Consider the following 16,573-nt stretch of genomic DNA (forward strand, 5'->3'; position numbering starts at 1 on the left):
GAAGCAATTCCCAGGAGGGAGACTTCTTAGTAGTAACATCCTGTTGAGACAGGGAGAGGAAACCAGGGGAGTTTGCTTTGACCTCAGCCCAGCAGAGATGTCACCAGAGAAATGGGGGGAGGGGTGATTCTAGATAGCAGGTTATGGCAACTGTGGACTTTGATGGGAAGAGTGGAGGCATCCTGTATTTAAGCAGCAGATGGGGCAGCTATGGATGGCTTGGGACATTATGGTGGCAACTGGGAATATCCCAGGCACAGTGTTTAGGAATAGGCCTTTGCAGTATTCTAAGATGAAGAGAGATGATGTCTGGACCAAAGTAACAACCATAGGACTGAAAAAGTCTCTGAGTCCTAAGAGGCAAGGGAAAAGGACTAGTGGAAGGGACCAAGGATGAAGCTGTTAAGAAAATTAGGGAAGTGGGGAGGCTGTTGTGGTGGGGAGTTATAGTGGCCTTGTAACCTGACTGATTTGAGGGACAGAGATACAGGTGTCCTAAGGCAAGTTGCAAAGGGGCTGTGCTTGATGTAGGATTGTTCAACTGGAGGGAGAGCTATTGAGAGAGGGGTCCTCAGGGGGCTTTTGAGCTGCTCTGGGAAATCTCAGGTGCTTAGTTGTAGCCAGAAGAAAAGAGAACCAACTGGCTTTCAGAGCCAGAGGGAGGAGGAGATTGGAATGGCTGTACTAAGAGAGTTTGGAGCCTGGGTGATTTGAATGTGCAAGCTGCTTCTAAGAGGCAGAGGTGGCTGAAAATAGGTCTTTAAATGTTTAGTGGTGACATTGCCAGGAAGGCTGTGCTTGGTTGTAAACTGTGTGCTGGGAAAATCACAATGTATTGGCTCTTCTTCAGACGTGTCCTGGAAGAAACAAGTGAGCTACGGATGGCCACTTAGGGTGTCTGACTACTAAAACTTGAGGAGACCCACACTGCTCCTTAGAAAGGGAGTCAACCTAGTTGGCAGTGATGTGGGGTGTGCTTCTAAGGGTAGGTGGGGCCAGCTGTTGAAAATCCTTTCCTCCAGCTTTCATCCAGCTGGGCTCACCTGTGCATCTAACCCACCTGGTGAATCTGTAATCAAAGGTGCTTTTTTGGAACCACTTCCCACCAGGGTTGGGGACAGTTAGAGCTCCTGAAGCCCTATCTTTTCCTCAGAGTCATAGGTGTGTTTTCTGATGAGCTCACTGGAGTCCTCATTATCAGGAGTTAGGAGTCTTTCTTCCTGCCCTGAGCTGGTAGGGACATCCCAGCTCCCCCATGGCCCTTCCTGTCGCTGTGGGGAGACTGTGAGACTGAGGGAGGTGAGCAGCAGAAGACAGCTGGGCCAAGAGGTTCTTTTGGGACTGATGCTGCCATGGACATGCAGTACAGGTCTCCCTGCAGCCTCCTGACTCTCATTCCTTTGGTGTGAATGAGGTAGTGGGATTGCTTGATCACATAGGTATTGTATTTTTAGTTTTGGGAGGAACTTTCATACTGTTTTCCAGAATCATTCTACTAAAGTACAACATCAGCTGTGTTCCCTTTTATCCACATCCTTGCCAACATTTTTTACTCTATATTTTCTCAATGACCATGTAATTGGTATGACATGATATCACCTGTGGTTTTAATTTTGACTTGCTCTAATTCCCATATCTGTTGGCCATTTTTATTTCTCTTATTTTGAGAAATGTCTCTTCAACTTATTTGTCTATGTTAAATATAAGGTAATTTGTATATTTTGTGTATTAACCCCTTATCTAACATATGATTTGTAATTGTTACCCAAAATCTATGGGTTGTCTCTTCACTCTGCCTTTTTTTTTTCAGGCAGAAGTATTGTAGGTTGATGCTATCGCAATGCTCTATTTTGCCTTTGTTTTGGGGGATCATATCCAAGAAAACTCTGTGTGAACCAAAATAAGAAAGCATTTCCCTTATGTTTTCTTCTAGTAATTTAATAGTTTTAGGTCTTACTTTTTTTTTGTAAAGGGTTTTTCTAGTATTCCCAGACTGATCTTACTCTTATTGGCTCCAGTGATCCTCCTGCCTCAGCCTTAAGAGTAGCTGGGACTATATTTCTCCCTATCACACTCAACTTCAGTTCTTCCATTCATATCTTTAATTCATTTTGATTTGATTCTTGGATGAAAGGTGAGATGAGTGTTCATTTTCATTCTTCTGTATGTGGATATTTGGTTTTCCCAGAGACATTTTCTCTGCATATTTGCAAACTTGTTATTTCTGCATGCTTTTTTAAAACAGTAGCCATCCTGATAATGCAAAGTAGTATCTTTTTGTGCTTTTGGTTTGTATTTCCCTAATGACTACTAATGTTAACTCTCTTTTCCTGTTTTTATTGGCCATTTGTATATCTCTTTCAGGAACTGTCTGTAGGGATCTTTTGCTCAGCTTTGAATAGGTTGAATGCTTTGTCCCTTTTGATTTATAGGAATTTGTCAGGAGCTGCCCTGGATGGTCACACTTTTAAGTCCTGATGCCCCTGAGCACTGAACAATTATTGCCTTCTGTAGTAACTTGGGCATTCCCTGGCTCAGATAATAAGGTGTGGCTACAGGTGTAGGTGTCACCCGCTGGGGTTGAGTTACACTCACCTGTTCCTTTGAAATCCTACCCTTTGGCCTTTTTGGGATAGAATGTTCCATGGAACCACCCCTTGTGTGTCCCCTAAATAAGAATAAAGAATTCCAGTGTCTCTCTCTCTCTTTCCAGGGACCCATAAATTCGTAGAGCCATCCTGGATAATTGAAAAGGTACTTCTGTGTATTTGCATGCTTTCTTTGTCATTTGCTTAAGTTATTGGAATAGTCAGATTTTGTGGACCCAGCATTAGGTCACCAGCTAGGATAGACGGTGATAGGGCTTCTTCTTTGTTTCTTTGTTTTTGTGGCACCGGGATCAAGCACATGCATACGCTCCACAAGAGCTCTGCCACTGAGCATTATCTCCAACACTGAATTCTTGTGTATGTGTAAGAAAAAGATCCACCCTCATTTATTTTTTGGGGAATCTCCAGTTTTCACAGCACCATGTATAGAAAAGATACACCTGCTCTCTGGGAACGCTGCTGCCTGGCTGTCTCCAGGGGATGCTGACGGGACCATTTACCTTCCCACCTAGGGCCACAAATGGCCTCTCTTCTACTTTGCACCCAGCCCTATACTTCAAAACCACCCCACTGTAAACTCCTTTTGGATTGTGATCTGCAGCCCCTCCTGCCCTCTAAGATACCCTCCTTGCCCCAGCTTGTCTTTAAGGAGCTTGCAAAGGGGCTGTACCTTCCTCTCTGTCCCCTGGTCTGCCTGTGTTTCCAAACCTTCTGGCCATGGGTCCTCCTACCCTGGGCTCCTCCTGACCTCTGGCCCTCTGACAAGCCCAGTCTGCAGCCTCTCACCTTTGTGCAGGCCTTCTGCTACAGGCCTGGCTCCCCCTTCCACTCTCCACCAGTACTTTTAGTGAGCCTGTGCCTCTGTCTTGGTTCCAAACTACATGTCGGCCTGTTTCCATGTTCCTTGCCTCCGTTCTTCAGATCCCATGCCTTCTTTCCTCCTATCCTGTTTTCCTTGTATTGGAAATCCATATTCAGGGGCCTTTGTCCCTGTTCATTCTCTCAGTGTGGCCTAGGAGGGCAAAATAAATGGTGAACGTTCCTGATTCCAGGAAGAAATGTCATCTGTGGTATCTTCGTGCAGAGGAGCACACAGTCTTCATTATAATCTAAAAATGAGGTCTCTTGACTACTTAGTGCACCAAGGTTCTTTTGGATCATCAGCTGCTGGGTTTCTGTTCTCGAGACTAAAAGGCTCAGGGGTCATTCCAGGAAAACTGGGCTGACTAGGCTGCATGAAACAACCACACAAGAGACAAAAATACCTTTTTCTTTGGGGTAGCTGTGATTGCTCCTCTGACCTGAAGGGCCTGCAGGAAGAGAGAGAGAGCTAGAGAACACATGCTGACCCTTTTTATTGAGGAGACGCTATTCAAATGAGGCAAGGGGTAAGGTTTCAGGGGGCTGAGTCTATCTTCATGATGTCCACTGTCAACAGGTTGACTGACACCTGGGTAGGCCACACCCAAGGGCACTGTTAGAGAAGGGGACACTCACAAAGCACTTCCATGGAAGATTCGATCCTAAACAGGGCAAGGGGTTTTATTGCAAAGGAACAGGTGACCATAGCTTCACCCATGGGGCTGTAGCAAGACACACCCATGCAGGAGACACCAACCCTCGAATCCAAGAAGGGTGGGGAACTCTGCCACATTTCTGTGAATGAGCACCTCAGCACCCAGCTGGGGAGTGTGACCCAGTCATGTGTAATGTTGGTCTCCCACAATCAGCCCTTCCTGCACTATGACAGTGAGAGACGCAGGGCAGAGCCTCGGGCACTGTGAGCAGAGAAAATCCCGGGAGCCAAGACCTGGAACACAGAGACCTAAGACTTGGCAGGAAGTGGGAAGAACCTCAGAATGACCCTGGCTGATATCAATGCCCTGCAGAAGCAGAAAGAAGGTGAGTGTGGGTGGAGGCAAGGGTGATGTGAGGCTTTCTGCAGGAAGGCTGGTTGCAGAGAGCAGGGACCTCTCTTCTCACTGCATTTGTCTGAGAAGGGCAAGCAATGGGGTCTGTGGAGTTCAACATAAGGTACATTGAAGAGAGAGAGCCACGTTGGGGTCCTCTGTGGGCTGGAGTTTTTACCAGGTGGGCAGGGAGGCAGAGAGGTCAGTGGATGTAGAAGTGACTGGTGGGTGGGGGCAGGGTTTCATTCCCTCCAGGAGACTAGGGGCTGTGAGATGCAAAAGAACAACCACACCATGGGCTTCTGGGATTTCTACTATGATGAGAAGCCCTTTCTCTCCAATTACCCAGACACTCAAAGCTGGATGATGTACCCTTCCTCCACTCAGACTTTGGCAATGGAAGTCAAGAAGCCATGGAAATCAGATGATAGTCCAAGCAAGGCTTACTGGGCTCTCAGGCTGGGAAAAGTTTGTGGAAGATTCTCTATATATCTGAACTCCTGGATATCCTTCAATGAGATAATCGCCCCCATTCCTCTGTGCCTTGATCTAGAGGACCTCCTCTGTAGTATGGGATGCTTGTGTTTTCTGTTGGGATGTAGTCAGATTACCCTCCTGTTAAACCACTGGATAAAGAAAGGAGGTTGTGGCTACATGTAAACTGTCTGGGCCATAACCAGGAAGCACCCTGAGCCTCAGGAGACTGGGGTAAGGCAGGAGTTGAGGCCTCTTCTGCCCACCTGCCAGCCAACCCTATTATCATGCAGAGCTCCCTTATGGCCTCACAAACAAGGAGTCCCTGTAACACCCCCTCCTCACCATCAACATGTGGAAGTGAGAATGGGAGGCCACAAACCAAAGTATAGTGCTCCTGCCAGTCACAGAACTGATGCCCTCTGCTGAGAACAGATTTGCAGCAGGCCTGGTGTCAATGAGGACTTTGGCCAGAAAGAGAAGAGTAGAGAAAACCAGCCCTGTTCCCTCTGCCTCTTTTAGAGGGGAGTGAGGTTTGATCCCATGCTTGACTGGTTCTGCTTTTTCTTCTCCAGTGTCCCCCACAGTGATTGTGACCTATGGTGAGGCCTTGGAGAATACCATCAATGTGACAGGTTGGACTTTTGGCTTCTATCCCAAGATTACCTCTCTGACCTGACACCGGGATGGGGAACCCCTGAGCCAGGAGACACAGCAGTCTGGGAGTTTCTTTCCCTATGGGAATGGGACCTACCAGACCTGGGTGTCCACCAGGATTCCTCAAGGACATGAGGAGAGATTCAGCTGCCCCGTGGGACCCAGCAGGAAAGACAGCACTGGCACTGTGTCCTGTGGTGAGCCTGGGTGTCCCAGCAGGGGTTCCCAGTGGGTAGGTCAGTGACCAGGGTGGTGAGAGGGAGGAAGTCTAGAGGCTCTGGCACCCAGATGGTAACATGTGTGCTTTCAGGGTCGGCCCTGCCACTTCACAGCTGATGGAGTGCCTTTCTGGCTGTGGTTGCTGCTGTTGATGCTGTTCTTCTTCTTTGTGTCCTTTGGTGCAAGAAGAGGAAGACAACTTCTGCTGTGAAGGGTTCAGGTGAGAAATGTGGGAATGGATGGAGATGGCAGGTTTTTGGGTTGTAGGGTCCCTCGTGACTCCCACTGCACAGAGGCAGTGGAGGTGACCATCCTTCCGGAACAGGGATAGATGTGTCTTTATTTGTGAGGGGCTGGCAGCCAGGTCTCCAGCGACTCCCCTTAGTCCTGCCGAAAGTCAGGGCCATGAACATCCTAAAAGGTCCAGATGCACCATATTCTTGTCACAGGGTTAGGAGTGAGCAGCAATGTGGCTGTGGCTCCTGCTCTGTCCTTGTCCCCTTCTCTGTCTCGGGCATTGGGGGCTTAACCAAGGGAATGGTGGGCTGATTGGTGTGAGTTAGATTATCACAGACTCAGGCAGACACAGAGTAAAAGGATCTGTGATTTGTGTTCTTTAGAAACTCTAGAAGAATCCCACAAAGGCTAATGCCTCAGGTTCCTTCCTGTATGCCTCACTTTTTATGGTCTCTCCACCTGTCATGAGAAAAGCAATAAAAAGACCCATTCAGCCTGTGCAAACAGTGCCTGCCCCTGGAGAGCCCATGTAGAGCCTGCCTGGGGGATTCAGCATATGTAGTTCTCTTCTGTCTTCTCTGAATCTCTCCTTTCTCCTCAGGGGTCTCTCCTGTGTGTGTCCACTGGGTCACTAGCCCCACTGCAATGGTCGTCCATCAGGTGTGGCTTCACAGATGTTATGGAAAAATGAAAAAGCAGATGCCTCCGACCATCTGGGGAGAGAGACCAGCCATTGTGGGCAGCTGTGGCCCATTTTTGTTCTACCTGGTGTTATAGTTTCCATGTGGAATATCTCCCAAAGGCTCATGAGTTGCAGCCTTGGTCCTACTGGCAGGTGTGCAAGCTTTAGCAGGTGGGCCTAGTTGGAAGAGGCATTCCTTGAAGGGGGCAACTTGACCCAGGCTCCTGGCTCTCTCTTTCTCTGCCTCCAGGCCACCATGAGGTGAAGAGTGTCACCCTGTCATGTGCTGCCCACCATTATTTTCTGCCCTATCACTAGCCCACAGCAATGGGGCCAAGTGACTCGGGGCTGAAAGTGGTGAAACTTGAGCCAATGTAAATCTTTCCTCCTAAGTGTTTTACTTCAGGTATTTTGTCAGAGCAGTGAAAGCTGACTGTGACACTGAGGTTTTCCTGTCCACCTTCAGGGGGCACAGTCCCCAAGGGCTGTGTGTGTTGGGTCTGTGCCCTATGACCTCCTATCACCCTGCCATTCCTGGGCCATCCTCCTTTTTAAGATGGCCACTCCCCTGTGCATTTGAAGTAAGGGATGGTCAAAACCATATGCTCTCACCAGTCATGTTGCTTCAGGGGCTAGGAAAAGAGAAAACAGGAAGTTGTTATTTCAGCAGGGAACCAAGTTGAATAATGAACCATTACTCATGTAGAGGATTTCTTTTGTTTCTGCCCCTTCTGTGTAGCCAGCAGTGGGGACACTTTTTCATCCCTGAACCCATTTTCAGTGTTGGTTGGCCCCTTGGGCCTAGGAAGACTGCCTCACAGCAGGAGTTGTCCAGGTGACTCTCCTACCAGGGCTGATGGTTCAGTGCTCTCTGCAGCTCTCACCTGCAGCCTCTGGTACATGAATGCTAGTTCTGGTTCTCTGTAGGGAAAAATAGCTGCCGGCAATTTCCCTGGAGCTTTTGCTGGGAAGAGTGAAAGTCAGGTGCCTCATATCTCCAAATTTCTGCTCTAAATATTGACACCTAATTTCAGCTCATCTTTTTTTCCTTCTTCTTCTTTTAGTACTAAAAGAAGTGCTATTTCCCTATGGGAATGGGACCTACCAGACCTGGGTGTCCACTAGGGGTGCTCTACCACTGAGCTACACCTCCAGGCTTGAGGCCAGTGTGAGTCCCTATGCAGCTGAGGGAAAGCAGGTGAGGCAGTCTCAGGAAGCAGGAGCCTTTGGGGAGTAGCTGATTTCCTGGGGCAGATGGGCCAAGTAGGCTGTAGGAGGGTAAAGTACAGATTAGGGACCTGAGTAAGTGTTGGGGGTCAGGGATTCTGCATCTGCTCTGTGTGGGCTGCTTCAAGTCAGGTGAGCAGTAGACCAGGGGGCAGCATGTTTTTCTGGCTGGGCCTGCTGGTGCCCCTGGGCTTCCTGGTGGGCTTTCCAGTTAGGAGCTGCTGGCTCAGGGCTGAGAGAAAGGATGCTGAGCTGCAGCTGGAGCAGACCCTGCTGGGTGAGCAGCTGCCCCTGCAGCAGAGGAGGCCTGGATATTAAGGAGGTAAAGGCCTGTGTGTGAACCCTGTGCCCAGGATTGGCAGAAGGAACTGCCTTCTATGGCAGGTCCCTATTCTGTCAGGAATGGTTGGGCAGAGGAGCAGGCACTGGGCTTCACTTTGGGATCTTGTTGTTTACTTCTTTGGTCTTTCATTCCCTTGAGTGATGCATGGTGGAAACTGAGGCAGGTGATGCTGCTGATGGATTTAGGAGAGGAGGCTGGTGAGGAAAACTATTGGGGGCATTTTCTTCTCTCACTCAAACTCTGAATCTGATTTTGGAGAGTCTCAGAAGGGAGAGGTCCTGAGAAATAAATGTCATATTCTGCAGTCAGTTGAACACTGACTTTTCCCTTCTCCCATAGCTCAGGAGCTCACAAGTCCTGGATCATCAGCAGATGGTGAAGAAGAACCATAACAGCACCTTGCAGCTGGGGCCAACCTTCCAGAGTGATGCTGTGGAGCATATCTGCCCTGAAGAGTTGGAGCCCTCATGTGATGAAGAACTGGAGGATCACATTGATGGACAGGACAGGGTTGGAACTTTGAGGTGTCCTTATGCTGAGCAATAGGGGTCAGTTGGCCTGGGAAAAAAAAGTGACTGGCAGGTGCTTAAGAACTGAGATATTGAGCGTAATCGACCCAGAATGTGTGTGAATCAGACACCAGCATCTGCCACCATCGGTCCAGCTGAAGCATGCAGAGTGGTGGGGAAGAAGACACTCCATTTTGAAGAATATGAATATTTTATCCCTAGGGACATTTCTCTTCTCAGAGTCTCCAAAATCAGATTCAGAGTCTCTGTGAGAGAAGAAAATATCCCCACTATTCATCCTCACCAGCCTCCTCTCCTAGATCTTTCCTGCATCTTGGTTGTTCCTGATTCCTAGTCTTACAGTCTCCTGGTGCACCAGGCCCAGAGACTCAACAGGGTTGGGCACCCTCTATCTTCAACAAGAGTAGGTTCAGGACCCACCTGGGAGCAAGAGCTTGGTGAGGGACGTTGCTTGTGCCTGTGCTTCCTAAGGGAATAATTGGGAAGCTGGATAGGTAATTTACTCATATATATATATTTAATTTTGTTGGTATTGAGGATTGAACCCAAGGCTAGCACATGCCAGACAAGCACTCTACCCCAGAGCTACATCCTCAGCGATTTTCTCTTTTTGAGACATGATCTCAGTACTGTCCCTAGGTTGAACTCACACTTTCAATCCAGCCTCAGCCTCCTGAGTAGCTGGGATTGCAGGTGTGTGCGCTGTACCGAGACCCTCATACACTATTTATCCAGAAGTGTGTTTGTTGACATCGTCGTTCATATTTTAATTTAAGTATTTAAGTATTGTATTTGCTTATTCTGAATTATTATTTATTGTTCTGAGTTTTTATTTTGCATAAACTTTTAAAAATTTTAGGGCTGGGGCTAAAGCAGTAGCGCACTCACCAGGCATGCGCCGGGTGCTGGGTTCGATCCTCAGCACCACATACAAATAAAGATGTTGTGTCCACTGAAAACTAAAAAATAAACATTAAAAAATTCTTTCTCAAAAAATATTTAATTCAAGTTAGTTTTTTCCTAATTAAAGAGTGAAATATTTATGTAAGATTTTTCATGAAAAGTAAGGACCCTCTTTTGTCTCTTCTTGATTTTCTACCTTCTTAGGTACTACCACTTTCAATGTTTTAGCTGATTCTTTTGTTGTTGTTGTTGTTGTTGTTACTAGAGATTGAACTCCGGGCTAACACATTCTGGGCAAGAGCTCTACCACTGAGCTCCATCCCCAGCCCTCAACTTTTGCCTCTGTAACTCTAAATACAAAACCTTTGTTAAGGCTGCTGGCATTTTCCTTTGCAGGATCTGTTACAGAAGTCAGTAGTAATTGCTCTCTCTTCTCCTTCCCTTCCTCCATCTTCCAATGTTTTCATCTGTAAATTATGTTCAGCTCAGATATTCCACTTTTGTTTCCATGACAATTACTCTCATATATAAACTTCCATACTTTCCACTTCTGGTACATCATTTCACTCCTGGTATAACAATCTTTGGGAGTTAATCATCACCTTTGTTTTTCTTTTGATTATTTTTTGTGCTCTTCTTAATAATTTAACATTGGTAATATTGCTATTTATATAACTCAAAAATGTTCTGACTTTGTTAATTTTTTTTGTTTCTTATTTTTATTTTATCTTCTTGGAAATTAATATCCATCCTGGGACCTTCTGACATACTTGCATCTGAATTGGCTTCTGTATCTGGAGCAGAAACACCATACCAGCTACTTGGGAGGCTCAGGCAGGAGGATCACAATTTTGAAGCCAGGCTAGGCAAGTAGTATAATTCTGTCTCAAAAACCAGGGAGAGGGCTGGGCTTGTGGCTCAGTGGTACCATGCTCGCCTAGCATGCATGAGGCACCGGGTATAATCCTCAGCACCACATAAAAATAAAGACAATAAAGTCCATCAACAACTAAAAATATTTTAAAAGAAAACAGGGAGAGGCAGTGGGCTGGGGATATAATCAGTGAGAGCATCCCTGGGCTCTATCCCCAGCAGCAAACATGCAAGCACACACACAACTAAATTAGTATCAGGATTAACTTTTTTACTGTAGCAACTCCAAGTTAACTATTGAAATAATTTTGGGGGGTGGGTACTGGGTACTGGGGATTCAACTCAGGGATGCTTTACCACTGAGCAACATCTGTAGTCTTTTTGTTTTTGTTTTGAGACAGGGTCTCCCTAAGATGTTGAGGTTGACTTTGAACTTGCAGTCCTTCTGCCTTAGCATCCCAAGTCACTGGGATTACAGGTGGGCACCACTGTACCCATGATTAAAATCATATTTAAATATATAACAACATACTGTTAAACTATAAGCTCATGGTGTACATCAGATCTTTAGTATTTTTCCATCTTGCAAAATGGAAACTCCATGTCATTTCAACAAACCCCCCCACCCTCTACCCTGACAACCAGCATTCTGTTTGCAGATTCTAAGAATGCGACTGCTTTAGACACTTTATAAGTGGAATCTTGGAGTATTTGTGACCTCCTCTGCTTCCATGAGGCCAGAAGTGCACAGTACAAACTGCAGTCTCTAAATGTGAAATCTTAAAATATAATGAACATAATTGGATTCTAAGGTCGACAAGTGGTGGCACTCAGTAGCCAAATGCCTTAAGGTGGATATGGCTTCTTTAATGGACACCAGCCACAGCAACAGTCAGAGTAGTATGGCTGGTGCCCTGATGGCATTAGCTTTATATCACTTATCCTGATATTCCTAGAAGTGAAACAGTTACAAAGCCTACTTATTTCTTACTTCATGTGTATAAGATAAACATTTCTGGGACAAATGAACACACACCTACCTTGGTTCATAAGAACAAAGACACAATCCCTCCATCATCTGCCAGACTTGAGCCAGTTTATAGACCCAGAACCCCGGAATGAAGGGAAGTCAGCTTCCTCGAGGAAGGATCCCTTTCAGTGCACTACTGAAAATTCCTACAGTTCAACTTACTCCAAGCCTTCATCAAGGGACCCTGTGTGCTATTAGTAGGGAAACTGTGCATTGGGGAAAAGGAAATAATCAAATATTTTATTATTGGACATTGACTCTAAATTGACAGTCATTTCCAGAGACACCAAATACCATTATGGCTCCCTGATGCAAACAGGAACTTATGGAGATCAGAAAATCAATGGAGTTTTAGCTCAGTTTCTTTTCAAAGTGGACCAAAATGTTAACCCATTCTGTGGTTATTCCCACAGTTCCTAAATGCATAATGCAGTAAACCATTTCAGCCACAGGCAAGGTCTCCAGGTTGACATATTGATGTTAGAATGGGGGCTGTTGTGGTGGGAAGGCACCACCTTCTAGCAGAAGCTGCTGGAAATGCCTCTACCTAAGCAAATAATACTGCACTCCTGGATAGATTGCAAAGATTAGTGCTACCAACAAGGACCTAAAAAATACAGGGGTGGTGATTGCTACCCCAACCCCATTCAACTCAACTGTCTGACCTCTGCTGCAGAAAGAGGAATTTGAAGAATCACAGTGGATTGTTGTAATCTTAAAAAGGGGCACCCTCCAATCGCAACTACTATGTCTGATGTGGTTTTATTGCTGAGGAAAATAACACATCCCCTGGAAACTGATATGCAGCTATTAACCTAGAAAACACCTTTTTTTGGGGGGGGGTTGCTAAATAACCAACCCAAGAACTATTTACCAATGAGCTACATGCCCAGCCCATTTTATTTTTTATTTTGACACAAGGGATCACTAAGTTGTTGAGGCTGGCCTCAAACCTCATGAGTTTCTAGAATTACAGGTGCATACCACCACACCTGATTGGAAAATGGCTTTATCTCCATTGTTGTCCATAATGCCTACATTAGGAGTTTGTCTTTAGCTCTCAAGGACAGGAATATACATTCATTTATATTCTCTCTCTCTCTCTCTCTCTCTCTCTCTCTCCTCTATGAAGAAAAAAATTGTATTTAGAATTATCCAGCTGGATGGAGTTTAAATGACCCACATTCTGTTGGCAACATCCAAAGCAACACAATTAGGAGCAGTTGAGCATGTACCTCAGATAGGATATTTGGGCTACCTCCAGAGCAGCAATGACGGGTCCATTGGAAGATGGGTCATGGGTGGATCTTTCTTTCTTGGTGCTGCTAGGGATTAAACCCAGGCTTTACACATACTAAGCCTGCATTCTACCTCTAAGCTACACCCTCAACCCTTGTATTTATTTGTTTTGAGTCTCTGGATGCCTTTCAGCACTGCTTTCCTGGTCTTCAAAGCCTTGACTTTGGCTTTGGGAAGACCAAGATTTTTCTTCTTTGCTTTCAGAGATACTTTAGTGAAGAGGGCACATTTGCTATCTCATTCCAGAAGATATCAACTCCTAAGACCTGTGTCATAATTTGGTTCAGAAGAGTCTTTTTTTTGACATTGAGTTTTGCTATATTACCCAGGCTCACCTTGAACTTGCAATCCTCCTGCCTTAGCTTCCTGAGTTGGTTGATTTATAGGCACAAACTCTCTGACCTATCCCCTTAGGGTTTTAATTGCTTTCCCTTTCAGAAGAAGCCATGATTTTCTGTTGTATTGATGACATTATGGTGATTGGATTTAGTGAGTGAGAAGTAGTAAGACACTTGCATGTTACAGGGGAAAAATATATTTGACAAAATTTAGGATCTACGACCTCATTAAAAGAGAAATCCAATGTTAGGAGTAATGGAAAGATATTCCTTCAAAAGTGAGGGAGGAGTCATTGCATCTGGTACCTCCTATAAATATCAAGGAGGCACAATACCTAGTAGGTCTCTGAATTTTGGAGGCAGAACCTTCTTCATGTGGCAGTGCTACTCTAGGCCATTTATTGAGTGAACTGAAAAGCTCCTACTTTTGAGTTGGGCTCAGAACAATAGAAAGCTCTACAATAAATGCAGGCTGCTGTGCCAGTGGCAGGTACAGATGCTGTCTAGAAACTCTGTTAGCCCCACTATGTGAATTGATGTACAGGTCCCTTAAGATTTTGGAGCAAAACCCTGCTATGTCCCTAGGTAACTTCTTCCCATTTGAGAAATTGAAGTTGGCTTTCACTAGCAGCCTCTGCCACTGAGACTGAACAGTTAACCTTGGCAACCAAGTTACCATATGATCTGAGCTGTCCATCATGTGCTACATTTATCTGACTCAACAAGTTGTAAACTTGTGTGTACATAGGAGCACTCCAGTGTTACAGGCTAGTGGTGTATATGAGTTCAGGCCTGAGCAGGCTCTGAAGGCAGAAGTCAAATACATGAAGAAGTACCCCAGATTCCATGCCTATCACTGCTGCTCTACTACCTCCTCTCCCAATCTGTACCTTTGGTCTCATATCCCTATGCCCAAGTGACAGAGAAAGAGAAATCCTGGTCCTGATTGACAGATGGTTCTACATGATACGCAGACAGCATGCACAAGTGTACAGCTGCCATACTGCATTCTGTTCCTGGTACATCCCTGAATGATCCTGGTGGATGGCACCCTCCCAGTAGGCAGAATTTGAAGCAGGAGAGTGGGCTGTTAACTTGTCTTCTAGAGAAAAAGGCCAATTGTGCAATTATATATCAATTCTTGTGACCAATGGATTTGCTAATGGATGTCGAGATGTTGGAAGGAACATTATAGTAATTTAGTGACAAGGAACTTTGAGGATAGGGGTGAATTCAGTTAAGGAAGACTTTAACAGTGAAGTGGATGGGGTACATCATTTTATAGATTTCAGACATCCTCTTTCCCCAGCCACTCTTCCTATTGCCCACTGGGCTGCTGATATATGTGGTCATGGTACCATGGCTGGAGGTTTTGCATGAGCTCAGCAACAAGGACTTACTTTTGCTTGCCAAGGCCAAGTTGGTGGTAGTCAGTCTGACAGCAGCAGGAACAACTCTGAATCCCCATATGGAATACCATTTCCCTTGGTGAATAGAAGCTATCTGTGGCAAGTCAATTACACTGGACAGCTACCATCCCTGAAGGAGCAGTGTTTTCTTCTTGTTGGAATAGACAATTACTCTCTATGGATTTACCTTGCCTACAGGTGATGCTTTTGCCAAAATTTTGTCTGTGGGTTACAGAATACCTTTGGCATCATCGTGATGTTCCACACAGCATTGCTTCTGATTAAGGAAGTTACTTCACATCCAAAGAAGTAAAGCAATGGGTTGGTGCTCATGAATGTCTTACCATGCTTCCCACCATCCTGAAGCAGGTGTCTTGGTAGAATGGTGGAAGGGCTTTTTGAAGACAGTTACAGTGCTAACAAGCTTGCACTACCTTGCAGGGCAAGGGCAAGGTTTTCCATAAGCCTGAATATGCTCTGAATAATTGTCCAATATATAGTGCTATTTCTCTCAGGCCAGGAATCAAATTGGAAATGAAGTGGCCACATGCTCTCTTGCCTCTAGGGACTTATTGGCAAAATTCATGCTTCCTGTACCAGTACCTTTGTGTTTTGCTGGCTTGAGTTCTAACATCCACAGGCAGGAATACTGCCACCACAAGACACATTGAACTGAAAGTTTGGCCAAACCAACAGCCAATCAACAGACTTACTGTGCTAACTGAAATGATGGATGTTGACTATCTAGGGGAAATTGGACCACTATCCCACAATGGAATGAGGGAAATGGGTCTGGAGAGCAGTAATCCCTGTGACCCTCCTCAAAATGAAATTAGCTTTCAGAGCATTTTGCATTTGTACTTATGTACAGTTTTGATTTGCATTTTCCTGAATGCAATCTTTATTATTTTAAAATTTCATTTTAAAAATTTACAGTTAGACAATGAGTGATATTCCTTATTACATATTCATATATGTGCACAATTTAATTTGGTCAATTTCATTTCTTAGTAACTCATCATTCTCTTACCTCCACTCTCCCACTAGTCACTTTCCTTCCTCTACTGGTCTCCATTCTAATTCCATTACTTTCCCACCCCTTCTGAGTGTGGCATTTTGACTTAACATAAACTTCTCAAGTCCATTCATTCCCCTGCAAATGGCATAATCCATTCTTCTTTGTGGCTGAATAAAACTCCATTTTGTATATATACCACATTTTCTTCATCCATTCATCTGTTGGCAGCCATCTAGCGTGGCTCCATAATTTGTCTATTGTGAATTGTGCTGTAATAAACAGTGATATGCATGTGTTACTACAGTATGCTCCCTTTAATTTTTTTGGATAAATCATAAAGAGTAGCAAACTGAGTCATATGTTGGTTCCATTCCTGGACTTTTGAATCAGCCTCCATACTGATTTCCATAGTGGTTGTACAAATTTACAATCCCACTGACACTGAATAAATCTTTTTCCCACAACCTCATCAGTATTAGTATTATTTGTATTCTTGATGACTATCATTCTTACTAGATTAAGACAAGATTTCAGTGTAGTATTGATTTTTATTTCCCTGAATGCAAATCCCTGTAGCAAAAGATGTTGAACATTTTTAAAAGCCATTTGTATTTCTTCCTTTGAGAAGTATTTGGTTCATTTAGCTTTTTTGGGGGGTGGTACCAGGGATTGAACCCAGAGACACTTAAGCACTGAGCCTCATCTCCACCAGTTTTAAAATATTTTATTTACAGACAGGGTCTCACTGTGTTGCTTAGGGCCTTGATAAGTTGCTGAGGCTGGGTTTGAACTCACAATCCTGCATCAGCATCAGA

The sequence above is a fragment of the Callospermophilus lateralis genome, chromosome 6 (genome assembly GCF_048772815.1).
Source record: "Callospermophilus lateralis isolate mCalLat2 chromosome 6, mCalLat2.hap1, whole genome shotgun sequence".
Classification (NCBI taxonomy): domain Eukaryota; kingdom Metazoa; phylum Chordata; class Mammalia; order Rodentia; family Sciuridae; genus Callospermophilus; species Callospermophilus lateralis.